The sequence below is a fragment of the Haemorhous mexicanus genome, chromosome 2 (assembly GCF_027477595.1).
Source record: "Haemorhous mexicanus isolate bHaeMex1 chromosome 2, bHaeMex1.pri, whole genome shotgun sequence".
In the NCBI taxonomy this organism is placed as follows: domain Eukaryota; kingdom Metazoa; phylum Chordata; class Aves; order Passeriformes; family Fringillidae; genus Haemorhous; species Haemorhous mexicanus.
In genome coordinates this window covers 103,408,822-103,422,662 of record NC_082342.1, presented here as the reverse complement: position 1 = coordinate 103,422,662, position 13,841 = coordinate 103,408,822, and the positions used below count along the sequence as shown (strand labels likewise).

General features: G+C 39.4%; 1 long non-coding RNA gene across 1 annotated transcript; it reads left to right on the top strand.

Moving 5' to 3' along the window:
• The first annotated feature begins 3,415 nt into the window (after positions 1-3,415).
• LOC132324306 (uncharacterized) lies at positions 3,416-5,017 on the top strand. Its single transcript, XR_009485567.1, has 3 exons — positions 3,416-3,562; positions 3,772-4,117; positions 4,295-5,017. It is a non-coding gene; the product is annotated as an uncharacterized LOC132324306 (long non-coding RNA).
• The last annotated feature ends 8,824 nt before the right edge of the window (positions 5,018-13,841 follow it).

Sequence of the window (13,841 nt, the reverse complement as noted above, 5' to 3'; positions counted from 1 at the left end):
GGTATGTTACAGAGCTGCAATAAGCGCTATTACTGTACATGTTCCTTAGTTACAGGGAAATATAAAATCAGGAGAAAAATTTAAATTGCATTTTTCCAACCTTGCACCCTCCAGATAAAATCCTATGAGGTAATCCCACATGCAGAATTAGATACAACTCATGGTGAATATGTATGGTGGATTCAATCCAGGACACGTTAGAGAAAAAGAGAGGAGTCTCAGTGCTGCCAGAAGTGTTTAACAATATTTTTCTGTTTTAGAAACTTGGATCTACAGAAGTCCCAGGTAATAATTAACTTAGACACATTCCTTACTGCATTGAGCAAACAGAAACTGACACCCTACCGTAAGCAAGCTGGGACTGTGACCCAAGAAGTCATGTACCACCAGAAGATTTATATCCACCCCAACATATTTTGGCACAGAGTTGCCTCAGAAACTGGAAGAAACAAATTATGATCAAGGTTAAGCAGCTCACAGATGATTTTCCAATGACTGACGGGTCAGGTCTGTTCGAAATAAAGCTGTGAGCAGTCACAATTTGTCTTTTCAGTGGTTTCTGGCTGTTTCCAGTGACTGAGCTGCTGGGGACCCAAAACAGGTGTCCAGATCTATATCACATAGGTTCACACCTTTTTGATTGCTGTGTGTGGAGCCTGAGAAAGGTCACGTTACATCAGCAGTGACAAGCAACATTCCTCTTTTGAAAATGGCTAATGAACAACCCAGACAAACTATAACCACACAAGCAGCAATCAGGCTAAAGGTGGCACACATAGAAATTATACATTGGAATTTCAACAAATTAAAGATCTTCATAATTAAAGATCACTTGATCCAGACATAGCAATACTCCATGCTTATTTATTTATTATTGTACCTAATTTCTGTCAAGGATTTCTGATGAGCCGTGCATCATTCTTGTCTAGGTGTTGGTATAATGACTCCTGTGGAAGTTATAAAGCATTAAAAATTATTTTCAAAACTCATGCATATTTAGAGTGATGCAACTCAGCACTACCCTCCTGTCTTCCTGGAAAATGCATATTTCTATTTTGTAAATAAGGTGGAGCTTATAGCATCTAAGTTATCCACACAAATGGTAGCCTTCCAGCAGGATGGCAGATTCCACAATCAACATTAAGGAACAAAAGGAAAACCATATCTGACAAAGGTGAAAAAGAGGAAAGGCTGTAATGAGTAAAACAATTGCATTCATTAAATTACTTGTAAGGGGTTTTTGAAAAGTTTCTTGGGCCAATTCACTTGCAACCAAAAAAAAAAAAAAAGAGTAATGGGAAAGAGAAATTTTAATTCCAAGTCAGTCTCCACTCCAAGGAAGGCAGATTTCAATAACAGATTTGTTAATGGAGATATTTACTGTGTTGGAGGGCTGTGTAGGATATTTTGGCAGTCAGTTTGACAGGTCATTCTACAAACCAGAATATAATTCGAAGTCAGATTGAAATCATTGTTAGCAAAACATATCTTAGACAAGTATTTAATTTCTCTCTATATGCCTTTTAATGGTGCAGCTAATTTCTCAAGTCTTTAATTTTAATGTCATTTTTACATCCTATGCCTTCTTTAGTGCAAAGGAAGTGTTAGAATTGCCACCCAATTTTCACAAGGGAGGTGGTCCTAAGCAGGAATGATGGGCCCACTGACCATTCTCACAACCATCTACAAGGTGGCTGAGAGAGACGAGCACTCCTTCATCCAGGCACTGCTGAGGGTGCAGAGGACACATACTGGCTGGTTTTAACTAGTCAGTGCTTCTTCCACGTGGCCTTTTGGTCCCTGCCTCAGTCACAAATGGTGCTCCAAGTGTGAGGATGCTTCATGGTAACAAAACCTGGTGGAGGATAAGAAATGCATTTCTCACTTTATCTCCTCCATCTCTATCACATCCCACAGCAACCAAGAGACAATGTCAGCATTTTCTGTCATGCATCTGTATGTGGCAGCACCTTCTGTGGAGGAAGAAGGGGACCTTTCTTAGCACATTTGTCCTCCTTAATGCTCTTACCCTTCATAGAGCATTTTCATATTAGCTCAGTTGAGTTGTCTACTATTTTTGGTAACCACACAAGCAGGCACACAGTTGCTTTGCCACCTCCCACCAGCATTAAAAGCCCACTGCTGCACACCTCCTTCTCCCACTCATTCCTGCACTTGCCTGGGAGGCTATTCAGGCAAAGCAGCAGCTGAAACATAATCTTTTTTAATTACTAGCAACTGCATGTGCCAGTAAAGATATATGACTGTAAACCTACGTGAGCACTGACCTCAATGCTCTTTAGCCTAAGTAGAGCTCTCTTGCAGACCTCCTGTGTATAAATACTGGTTTTATCTTCCCCCAAGCACAACAATGTTTTAGCTCTTTTTAACTGGAGATTCATGACTTTACAAGGACTTATCTGAATCACTGCCAATCACTCTGTTAAACCCCAAAGTACGTCACTCTGTTTTCTGCTGATATAGATGATTTTTTGAAAACAGTTAGCATTTTGAGGAGCTTTAATGTGGGATGCAGGAAAGAAATCTCCTTTACAAATTTTTTGTGATGGTTTCATCCAAAAATCAATCCCCCTAAAATGGCTGTCTGTAAAAAGTTTGGAATTACAGACTTTGCCCAGTATATAAACTTTCTCTCTTCATTATTGAGAAAATATTATTAATTGTTGTGGGGAGAACTAATCTGAGGATATAGGTCTCCAGTCAAAATTTTATCCATGCTTGATCTCAGTATGTTCTTTTATTCCCTATATATTCAGTTTACATGCAACCTAGTTTTCTCCACTGAAGGTTGTGAATAACAGATGTAACCTCATTGTCCTTACTGACTTCACTGAGCTATAATTGAACACTGCTTTTGGAATGCTCTCCACAATGTTGCTTGTATACTACAAGTCATGTAAGTACTAATATTGAATTTATTCCATCAAAAACTAGACCCTAGGGGCAAAAACAAACCAGAAATAATTAAATTCATCTAGTAAACCAGAGGTTCATTTGAATAACATTGCTTTCTCTTGATGCTGTGTGTACATACAGCAAGCATAGATCATTGCAGCCTGGCATCTGTTTGAATGCCTGTGAATCCAAGATTCTCTGTTTTGGCTTCACAAGCAATGAGTGCTTTGAACAGGAGAGAGAAGAAATCTGAGTTTCAGTATGTTTTTCCCCAAGCAGTAATGCTAGGTACAGTATTGTCAGGTTTTTCCATGCAAAACCCTTCTCTTTGAACCCCTGACAGATTGCACTAGTCCCTTTTTATTACTTCTAATCTGTCAGAGTGAAATGACAGTAGCCTTGTGTCAAACCAGTTTTACATCTGATTGAAATCCATTCACATTTCACCTGCAACTCATTATTTTCTCATTTCTATGTTGTTTTCAGGATGAACCAGTTCACAGTTCACACTTTCCCTTGGAACGCATTTATCTATTACATGCCTCAGATCTTCAAGGGCTGACCAACAATCTATGGGAATCTATCCATTTAATATTTCTGTTCAGTATTACACAACTTCTTGTATGGATCTGGCCCATACAGTAAGGTAGGCAGAAACCTGCAATCAAATTGCATTTTTCAAAGGCCTAGTGGAAGTTTGGATCTGTTTATAAAGCTCAGTGATGAATGCCTCCTCTTCTATCTTCCTTCAGCTCTTGATATAGAAAAGTTTTTGCAGTCAGATAAGGAAAAATCAGCATGTACTTGAATGTTGCAAAGTGGGATGTTTTTATTTTTAAAATTTCTCTTTTTCAGCTGTGCTACTTTGTATTTTGCATACGAATAAAAATCACGAAGAATTACATATCACAGCTTAAATATCAAAGATGACTGTCAAATAATTCAAACAGAAGGCTCTTTATTAAAGTCACTTTACTGAAAAATGTTGTATTGGAAACCAAACAACATGAAGGAGAATACTGAATCAAAGCAAAGAGTCTTGCACATCTGCACAAGTGCTTCAGTACACAGCTGGATAACTCCCAACTTTGGTGAATTTGAATTTGTTTCTCCACAAAATGGAAACATACTTATCTGCCATATCTCACAGAGGAAGAATGTATAAAGATTTCTTCCAAGGAATTTCATCAAAAGACACCAAGTAAGCGATCAGCACTATTACTTTTATTCTGCTTTAAATTCTCCATATCAAAACAAGACAATGCAACTTTTCACTTACATGTCATTCAGCTTATTTCAAATTTTCCATTAGGTTTTGTGTGCTTTCAATAGAGTGTGAATGCTGCCTTGGTGATAAACTTCTTTATTTCTCTGTCAGGTGATGGGAGTGCTACATACAACTACATGCTGCTTCTTCTTGTTGCAAGAAGTTTAAAAGGAGGAAGAATGACAGCCACTCTTTACTGGAGACCTGAAAGCGTTTTTCGTGACACTTGTATTGCATAAAAACACAATTATCAAATGTCACCAGCAATAATAAAGCTTTGCTAAGGATGTGGATATTCACCACCTTATCACAAATCAAAGAACAATCATCAAAGGAAGAGACACATTCTTATGCATAACAGTAACCTTATTTTATGGCGCATCATTTGTATAGCTATTTAATTTTAACAGCTGGTGAACAAATGACTTTACTATAATGTTGAATTTCGTTCACTAGCTGTATATATTTTTCCATAGAGTACTGATCCAAAGTCAAATCAAAGTCAGTCAGCATCAGCATACAAATTAGTATTCCTTTCTGTGATAATCCAAGTTTTGACTGACCATGCTCCTGCTGATGCCAATGGCTAGCCTGGGGTCTCATTTGGTTGTAAAGACAATGAACCAAAACCATTAGATGGCTAGAAATTTGGCAGAAGCTGAAATCCCAGAGCAGAGAACACTTCGGAAGTTAGAGCAACATTCATATTTTTCTAAAAGTATCCACATGCAATATGATATCTTCAGTATGTAAAACACATCAGAGGAACATGAGCTGCTTTTGTGGTGTGTAATAAATGTTGGATGGAAGAATGAAAACGCTCTCTAGTTTCCTAAGGACAATTTTTCAACTCACTCTGTGAAATCTTTTCTTGAGTCTTGTTTGCTAGAGAGAGCTATATAAATTACTAGTGTATTATGCTAATGACATGGAATTGCTTAAAAACTGACAGAAAATAACTTGCAAAACTTTATGTCAACATCATCAGTTATCTTAAAACTTCAAATTGTTAAACTGTATTAGGAATATTTTCAGATAATCCAACCTATTTCTCCTTAGCTTTCCAGAGATGATTCAGAAATGAATTGGGTGCAAATCCCCCTCTGTATCTGCCCTGCACTGTCATGATCCAGGTTTCTCCCCGAGGCAGGGTGTTAATTGTGGTGGTGTTCACAGGGGTCCCAGGATGAGAGAAGAGACAAGAATCTTGACTCCATGCTTCAGAAGGCTGATTTATTATTTTATGGTATATATTATATTAAAACTATACTAAAAGAATAGAAGAAAGGATTTCATCAGAAGGCTTGCAAAGAAGGAATAGAAATGGAATGATAATAAAATCTTGTGACTGACCACACAGTCTAAGACAGCTGGACTGTGATTGGCCATTAATTAGAAAAAACACATGAGGCCAATCAAAGATGCACCTGTTGCATTCCACAGCAGCTGATAATCATTGTTTACATTTTGTTCCTGAGGCCTCTCAGCTTCTCAGGAGAAAAAATCCTAAAGAAAGGATTTTTCATAAAATGTGTCTGTGACAGCTAATGCCATGAGTCCTCATCATGGCAGCAGCTGAAAAAGAGTGTTTGAACTCTCTTCCTTGATCTGCTGCTTGTTGCAGATCTGCCGTGTCAGGAAAGTAGTTTCCAATACAGGATACCTCTAAGTTAACCTGTACAGGGCCTATTTATCTTCTTTGCCTAACCATAGTTCCATCTCCACTGCAAGCCAGCACACGATCCTTCTGTATTCCTTATTTCTTATTAACACCTGCTTTCTTTTTCTGGTACCCTCTATGTATTTTAATGTCATTGCATGTGAATGTTATTTATCTTCCTTCCACAAGCAGCAGATATACATGTTAGCCCTCCCAAGATTCTGTGTGAGAACACAGTATCTCCTAATTTGCAGAACCAGGTGCATCCATACAGCTGTGGAACTGTTTGGCCAGCAAGCATCTCAGCCTACCCTTCAGCATGGTCAGAGGCACATACTTGAGGATGCTGTGTGCTTGAATGCAATAAGACAATTACCATGTTCCCAAGGGTGTCCAGACAGGATGTCTGCAGGCAATCTGCAATCTGCTGAGCTGATAAGATATAGGCTGGAAGCAGAACATGCTATGTTGACTGTTTTTCATGAGATCATTCTTCCACAGAGAGGGATATTTCTTTCTTTACAAAAGGTACTATCATCTCTTCTGTTCCTTTCCTTCAAATCTGCAAGTTGTTAAGGGGTCCTGTGAGGAGATACAAATCTTCCTCTAAGCATCAGTGCCAAGATCCGCTGTTGTGTGAGGAACTCTTCTGCTTGCTTCATGCTTGTCTAGTGTGGTGATTCAGTGGAGACGTGTCCACAGGAAATGCTTACACTAAAACTTATGCTCATTAGATTTGATGACAAAAATCTTATTAGACATACTGAAATGCTGAGGGAGAAATTGTGAATTTTATGGGAAATCTTCAAGGCTCCTTATCATTCCTACAGGAAAACCTTGCTACATGAGACAGGATGAATGTGCTGAGACAACTGACTAGTGGCAGTAACACCCTAAAAGACAGCCAGACACATAGACAATAAACAAGAATGAGCTGTTGGACTTCACTTTGCCCGTTCCTTGTAGGCTTTATTTTCTTCTGGATAAGTAGTGAGCCATACAACATCATCTGCAGTACAAATGCTGCCACCTCATAAGATCATCCCAGTGTCCAAAGTGGCAATTCCCTTTTAGAGCTCTTCCTTGTGACATTGGCCAATTCTGCTTCTCAGCTTCTGACTCTTCTTCCCATTCCCCATGCTATTCAGCTAAGGAGTATTTACTAGTAACTAATGCCAAAGCTCATAACAGCCAAAAAATTTCCTTTTAATAGCTTTGATAGCTTGCATTGCTTTGTTGGCTGTAGGTAGAGCTGATACGTGATAAGCTTGGTAAAATTTTCTACAGAAACCACCTTCTGACAAAAATTGCATTTGTCACTGAGCAGCAACTGAGGGCCAAAAGCATTTGCTTTCATTACCAAAATAAAAAAATGGGGGACGTGTCTTCTTTTTTTATTTAAAACTACACACTAGAACTGAACATTATTGTTTTTAGGCTAAAAACCAAAATACTTTGGACAAAGGCCAGAACATTTCAGCTGAGAACTAGCTAATGCTTCATCACTGTGGTTAGCAGATGTGACTGGATCCACACAGAGAGTGAATTTGTTCCACAAAACTTGACATTTTTTCATAGTCACATTTCAAGCGGAAAAGAAACCCTTTGAAAATGTGGTAATAGATTAAAAGGAAATCATCCCTTTTTCACAGAGGAAAGCCAGGTATGCACACATGGAATGGAACTGGCAATTCAGCTTTCATGGGTTTTCCCTGCTCATTCTCCTCCCTGCTGCATGCAGTCTGTCAGTCTCACTGCAGGAGAGAGGGCTCAGACCTCTCAGATAATGGGCATGTGAAAAGCTGTCACTTCAAATCTTTCTTAAAAGTGTGTTAGCCTTTATAAACTGCACCCCGACCTGATTGAGGAATACATTTGGTCCAAGACTCTGCAAAATACAGTCATTCCGTGTGCTCAAGACACTTGCTTATTTAAAGGTTTACTGTGTGTGGCAATCTATAAAGAGATCAGAAATGCTTCCCACTTAACATGACCTTCAAGATAGGAGACAGAAGAGTTTTTAAAAATTCAAGAGGTGCTTAAATTTACAATCATTTGTAAGTAGCCTTATGTTGCTCTCCTCCTTGCACAGACTGAAATAAAATGTGTTTGTTTCACCTCTGTCCCAGATTTTTTAAGCTCTATGCATGCAATTCATTGGGGTTAATTCACTATCAACGTGTCAGTTAGGGAGACTTTCCTACAAAATGCCCTGGATGTCTCCTGACTCCACACCTTAGAAAGTTCCAAACCTGCCCAAGCCCTACCCTCTCCTTGTGCAAGGGGAATCTGTCCCTGTGGCCCAGAGGCTCGTGCTGCAGGCTGCTCACTGTTTGGCTAACAGAGGACTAGCATGGCACAGAGTGGCACGGCACAGCCACAGCAGGGAGTTCCAGCTGCAGCCCCATCTGAATGGCACTACTCTAGGAACGTGCATCTGCTGTCTTTTATTTTACCTTATGGCTTGGCAATAAAGAAAATTTGTTTCCCCTCTCTTCATCCTTTATTCTTCACCTCTCCACATGGCAAACAGTAGCTTTTCTTTTGGCTGTAGTTTCAGTCAGGAACACTATGGAATTCCTGTTCCCACAAGTCTGGCTTTGTGGATGTGGCTTGAGCTCTGCATTTCCAGCCTGGGAGAGCTCCATCACTGAAGGGGGCAAAGATCTGACCATAGCTTGGTTGCCATTTGTTATTGCCAGTAACCAAAATGCACAGGATAGATAGAAGTGAAGCCATGTGGCTCACCAGAGGCTGATGTTCTTGCATGGCCTCACACCCAGCAGCTGCCTGGCAATGACATGTGGCTGTTGTAAGTGCTCCAGTTTAAGAGACCATCAATTTGCCTGTTTTACCTGTGCCTGTTTAGCAACTAGCAACTCTGCTGGTGCCAACTGCATAAGGGTAGAAATTTGGTAAAGGAGCATAAATTTTAGCCTTTCTCTGAAAACAAATTATTTGTACCTGGGCAAGGGGGTATACTCTGGACTGTGTACGGGGTTTGTTATATTAGATCAAGTTGCTACAAGTTGCAGCACCAGTGGGGTGTCAGGGGAACTGCTGGGCTCACTGTGGGGTCTTTCATCCCTCAGGAACACTGCCAGCTGCCATGGTCTGGAGTGATGAACAGATCTCATCAAAGATGTTCTCAGAACTTGTTTGGGGTTTGACATGGTTCTCTATCGTCAAGAACCATACACGATGCTGCCCAACAGACCTTTCTTCCTTATCTCTTTCAAAAGCAGTTCAAAGCCTATACTCACAGCAAGGTACTCACAAGTGAATCCCTCAGGTGTCTCAACCCTAGCAGATCCCCCATGGGATAAACAGGTGCTGCACCACAGAGGTTGTGAGTACAGCACAGTCGAGGCAGAGGAGCCAGCCTTGATAATTGGAGGGACTGCAATCCCAATCCAAACAATTTAGAAAGGCTGTTGAAAGATCCAGTTTATCACTTGGCAAAACATCCAGGGTTTACCAAGCAGCAAAATTCACACAGTCCAGACTGATGCTCACCAAGGTTTGACAGACTTAACGTACAACCATCTTTGAAGCACACTGTTAAACCTTCTCATTTCTTTTTATTTCACTGTGGGAAATGGATTTAGGACAAGCCAGATCCCTCTCAAGGACTCCAAGTGCTGCTCTGTTAGTGGTGAAACTCAATGGCCAGCGAGGGAGGCCCCTCCATCCCAGTGTGCTGTGAGGACAGCTGCATTACAGCTCACCCTGTCAGCTCCACCACCCACGATTTATGGATTTCTTTTGCCACCAGAATTAGCTGCTTTGTTTGCCCTCTTTAGACATTAAAACTCATGCAGTTTTCTAATTATATCATTTGAGTTTTAAACTTTCCACCACTGTTTCAAAACTACAGTCTTTTCCAGCATGTAAAACTACATCAAAGAAATATGTTTGCTGCTTCTTTCAAAAATTTGTAAATATCGATCATTTTTAATGAACTTCATTGTAAAGCAGCCTTGTGACTCCTATCAAGGACACTGTAAATGCATGGCTGTGATGATGTTGACCCAGCAAAAATGCTTTCAGTACTTTGAAACCTGTAGTTCTGCCATGCTCTAGGAAAATAGGCAGGGTTTTTTACAAACTCTCTTTCTCATACAATATGCTGTAGTAGTAGTCTTTACCTGTTTTAATTTTTTAACTAAAGTCACAAGCTGGACCTGGAAGAGGAGGTTTTGGAGTGATTGAAATTTTTTGTGCTGAAGATCTGGTATTTAGTTTGGGGTTTGGCAGGGGGCATGGTTTGTGTAGGACTTCAATCTTTTTGGTAATGGGCCAAAGTAGCGCAATGTGCAATAACGGTTCTGGCATATTTTCAGTGATTGTGGCAGAATTTATTTCACCTCTCAGTATGTAGGATTATATTCCAGTGGGTAAGGAGTGTGCATTATTTTAGGTTTGACTCAGTGCAAATATATATATTTTAAAAATGAATATAACTAGATCAGCCCACACAAAACCATGAAGCCAGATGTCTTTTTTTGCCTCAAATACAAGTAGATCCTTTATAAACTGATGTGGAGAAAAAGCTGAAAGGCAAGATTTAATTATATGCTACAATCAAGAAGGCATTTTACATCCCAATTGGCAGAGCTCTTGCTGTGTATTTTAAGCAAGATGAAGATGACAGAAGAAAGCAGAGAAAAAAAACTCAGTTTCTATACTAGTTCTCTGGTGCAAGGAACAGCTTGATCTTATTTATTGCAGAGTTTTTGCAAGTTCTGATATTTAGAGCCCATCCTGTAACATCCAGGAACAAGCACTAAGGAATTTTAACTATATTCACATGAATTATAAATTCATTTCCTGGAACCATAGCCATGGCTCCTAGAGGGATATTAACATACATGCCATTTCTTTTGGCACTTAATGAGTCTCTGGTAGATTTTTCATAATTAATCTTCAGAAAAAATGAATAAGGATTAGAAGGGAGGGGAAATTCTTTCAGCATTCTCTTTATAACTTCATGCATCTTTACCAGAAACAAGTAGAATATTATAATTTTCTTTCTTAATTAATTTTCTTTGAGATCTGCCAGATTTATCTAACAGCTTTTTTAAGATATCAAAACTGCAAAGTGTCAGGATCCAGAATTAATGATCAACTCTCATAAAAATTGCATTTTGTAGGTGTAGAACTTTTGACTTCCCTTCTAAACAGAAGACTGAACTTAATAATCAGTTCTTTCTGCCCCAGTACATTTACACTATTGAATATCCTGTTCTTGGTTAGAAAACAGGATTCAGGAGCAAGTCTTTTAAGTAGAGCTGCCCATAGGCAGTAGGCTTCACAGACTTGGACAGTAGGTTTCTCACAAAGGCATTCTCTCCTCATTTCTTTAAGCTATTCTGAATGCAGATTGAGCAATAAACATAATCATAACTATTAGCTTTGTATATAAACAGTTTGCAATATTGGGTTCTAAAAATACTGGAGCAATTGCTTGCCCCATCTAGTAACTGGTAATGTAAATACAAAACATTAAATTTGAGATTTCTTGCTTTGGTAAGAGCCTAGAGTAAAAAGAGTAGTAGTGCTTTTGGGGAAAGGAATAATCTCTGAAGAGGGGAACTGTGAAAGTTTCCCAGCCTGAACTAGCAAATAGAACTGCACATCTATTGAATGTGATTAATGAAGTGTAATGATTGCATAGTTACACACCGGAAGAGCAATCAGAATTACCATTGTTAACTTCAGCAGAGTACCAAGTAGCAGGTCTTTGTTAACTGCTGGCAGGCATTTGAATTTATTTAAAAGGGCCAAGACAAACTGAACCATTAGAATCCAAATTTTCAGCTGGGACTCCAAATTCTCTATAACTGCTAAATACCTAAGACTTTGCTTTATATTTTTTACATGGCAATGATAACTATTTCTCTAAATAAGGTTGCTAAAATGTGGAGTGACATTTTACTTGTCTTCCTATCAGAGGTAAAGCAGGTGGACCTTCAGGCACAAGACCTTGTTCTTCCTTGGGCTTCCCACTCCCTGGACCAGCCTTATTGTGCTGTTGGGGGATGCCAGACCTCATAGTACAGCTGACTGAAGTCCCACTGCTAAATATTGCTAAGAGCTGTTGTCCTCCTCAGAAATCCTGGATACAGTCATCTATGATTTACAGTTTAAGAAACACTTTGATATGTAAGGAAAACAGGGTGGGTTTTTTTTGTAAGAGAAATGTCTAAACAAGGAACGTTTCTGCCCCATCCAAAACAAGATTTAGAAAACTAGTCAAAAATAAAGCAATGTAAAAGAAAAAATCCTTTCCTTAACACTTGCTAAAATCAGAAATATTCTTGGACAAATGACTCCTAAGGCTATCATAACAGCTTTGCTATTCCTGTTGGAATCCACTGGTGGCCAGACTGTGTCTTCTTTTCACATGAAGTGGTATGCTTTCTTTCACAAACCTGAACTAGTTACTAATAAAACTTGGTTTTGTCCCAGACAGTAATATTATTTTGCTGCTATACATTTTTCTGAATGAGGATTCTGTAATATTCAACTGGCAAAAAACGTCACAGCTAACCATATGTCTAGAAAACATTACCCAAATAGTTGAGGCCTCTGTGGATGGGAAAACACTCTCAGTTTTCCAATTAAGAATATTTTTCATGAAACTGTCATTTGTTGGAAAATTTGCATATCTGTGTGCACAAAAGCTGACAGTTTTATCTGTCTGCAACATAGGTGTCCCCAGGTAGGTGTTGCTTGTCTAAGGTCAAAATAAATGCAATGGAGATGTTGTTCCCATGGTCAGTGGTGTCTGAATAACTGTTTTTCTTACCCAAAATTCACTGGAGCACTCTCTAAAATGTCACTGATGGCAATGGGAGCTGAGACACCTGTGTAAGTCATGGCACACCTAGATGCTGGAAGTATAAACTGTGCTGGGAGATACCAATGAGCTGAAGGCTCAAACAGCAAACCTCAGCCCAAATGTTCTTCAGCTCTGACACTTTGTAACTCTCCCTCACCAAATATCAGCAAGCAGTTCCCTTCAGACCTGTAAGGCTTGGAACACTTACTGAGGAACTGCAACACTTCACTTCAAAGGCCAAATATCCAGTTAGCTGTGAGTCACATCCCATGTATTGATCTCATGCCATCTGGAAGCACAAGCTCAAACAGCCATCACCATCACCCGCTGTGTAACTTCAATAAAGTCAAACTGTCAAGGTATTTCAAGGCTCTGAAAGTGTTACTGGGAGGAATACTTTCTGGCCACGGGTGGGAGGGGGACAGAAAAAAATAAGAAATTGTTACACCATTGGACAAAATAGAACCAGGGCAGAATAAGCCCCCTTAAGATAATAGATGATAAAAGTAAAGGGAAAAGGGGTCAAGAACAGTCAATAGCTGGAACAGAGGATTGGGCACGTAGCCATTCTGGTGGATTTGGGCCAGATATAGCCTGAGGCTGTACTTAAGCAGCTCTGAGTTGGAATGTTTAGATGTTAGTTTGAATGGCTATAAAAGTTTAATTAATGTTTGAGGGGCTTGGGGAGACAGATGAGCATAGAATTAACATCCAAAAATTGCTTCCCATAATGAAACCCTATCAGTTTCTCATAAAACTTACAAATGCAAAGAGAAACATATGAAAATGTTTGGGTTTTTTCTTTTGTTACTATAGAACCTTTGAAGAATTCCTTCCCAAGGCTCAGAATTGTTACTACAGCTGTAATTATTTCCTTTCTCAACCAAGAGGTTTATTTGTAAATGTCCTCAGTTTCAAAATACTGTGACCAGAAAGAAAAAACAAGTCCATAGATTTGTGTGTTTTTTGCACAGAAGACTGAAGGTGCATTTCCCTGACACAATGTACCTCAGTGTGCCAATCTCAGTAGCAAAAAATTGAAGAATGTGAGGATGTATTTTGCAGCTGCACAAAACCTCATCACTCTTGGAGCCTTGGACACGTATTGATCATGCTCTGTGACAAGGCAGAGCTTTCCCCTGCAGTGTAGAGTT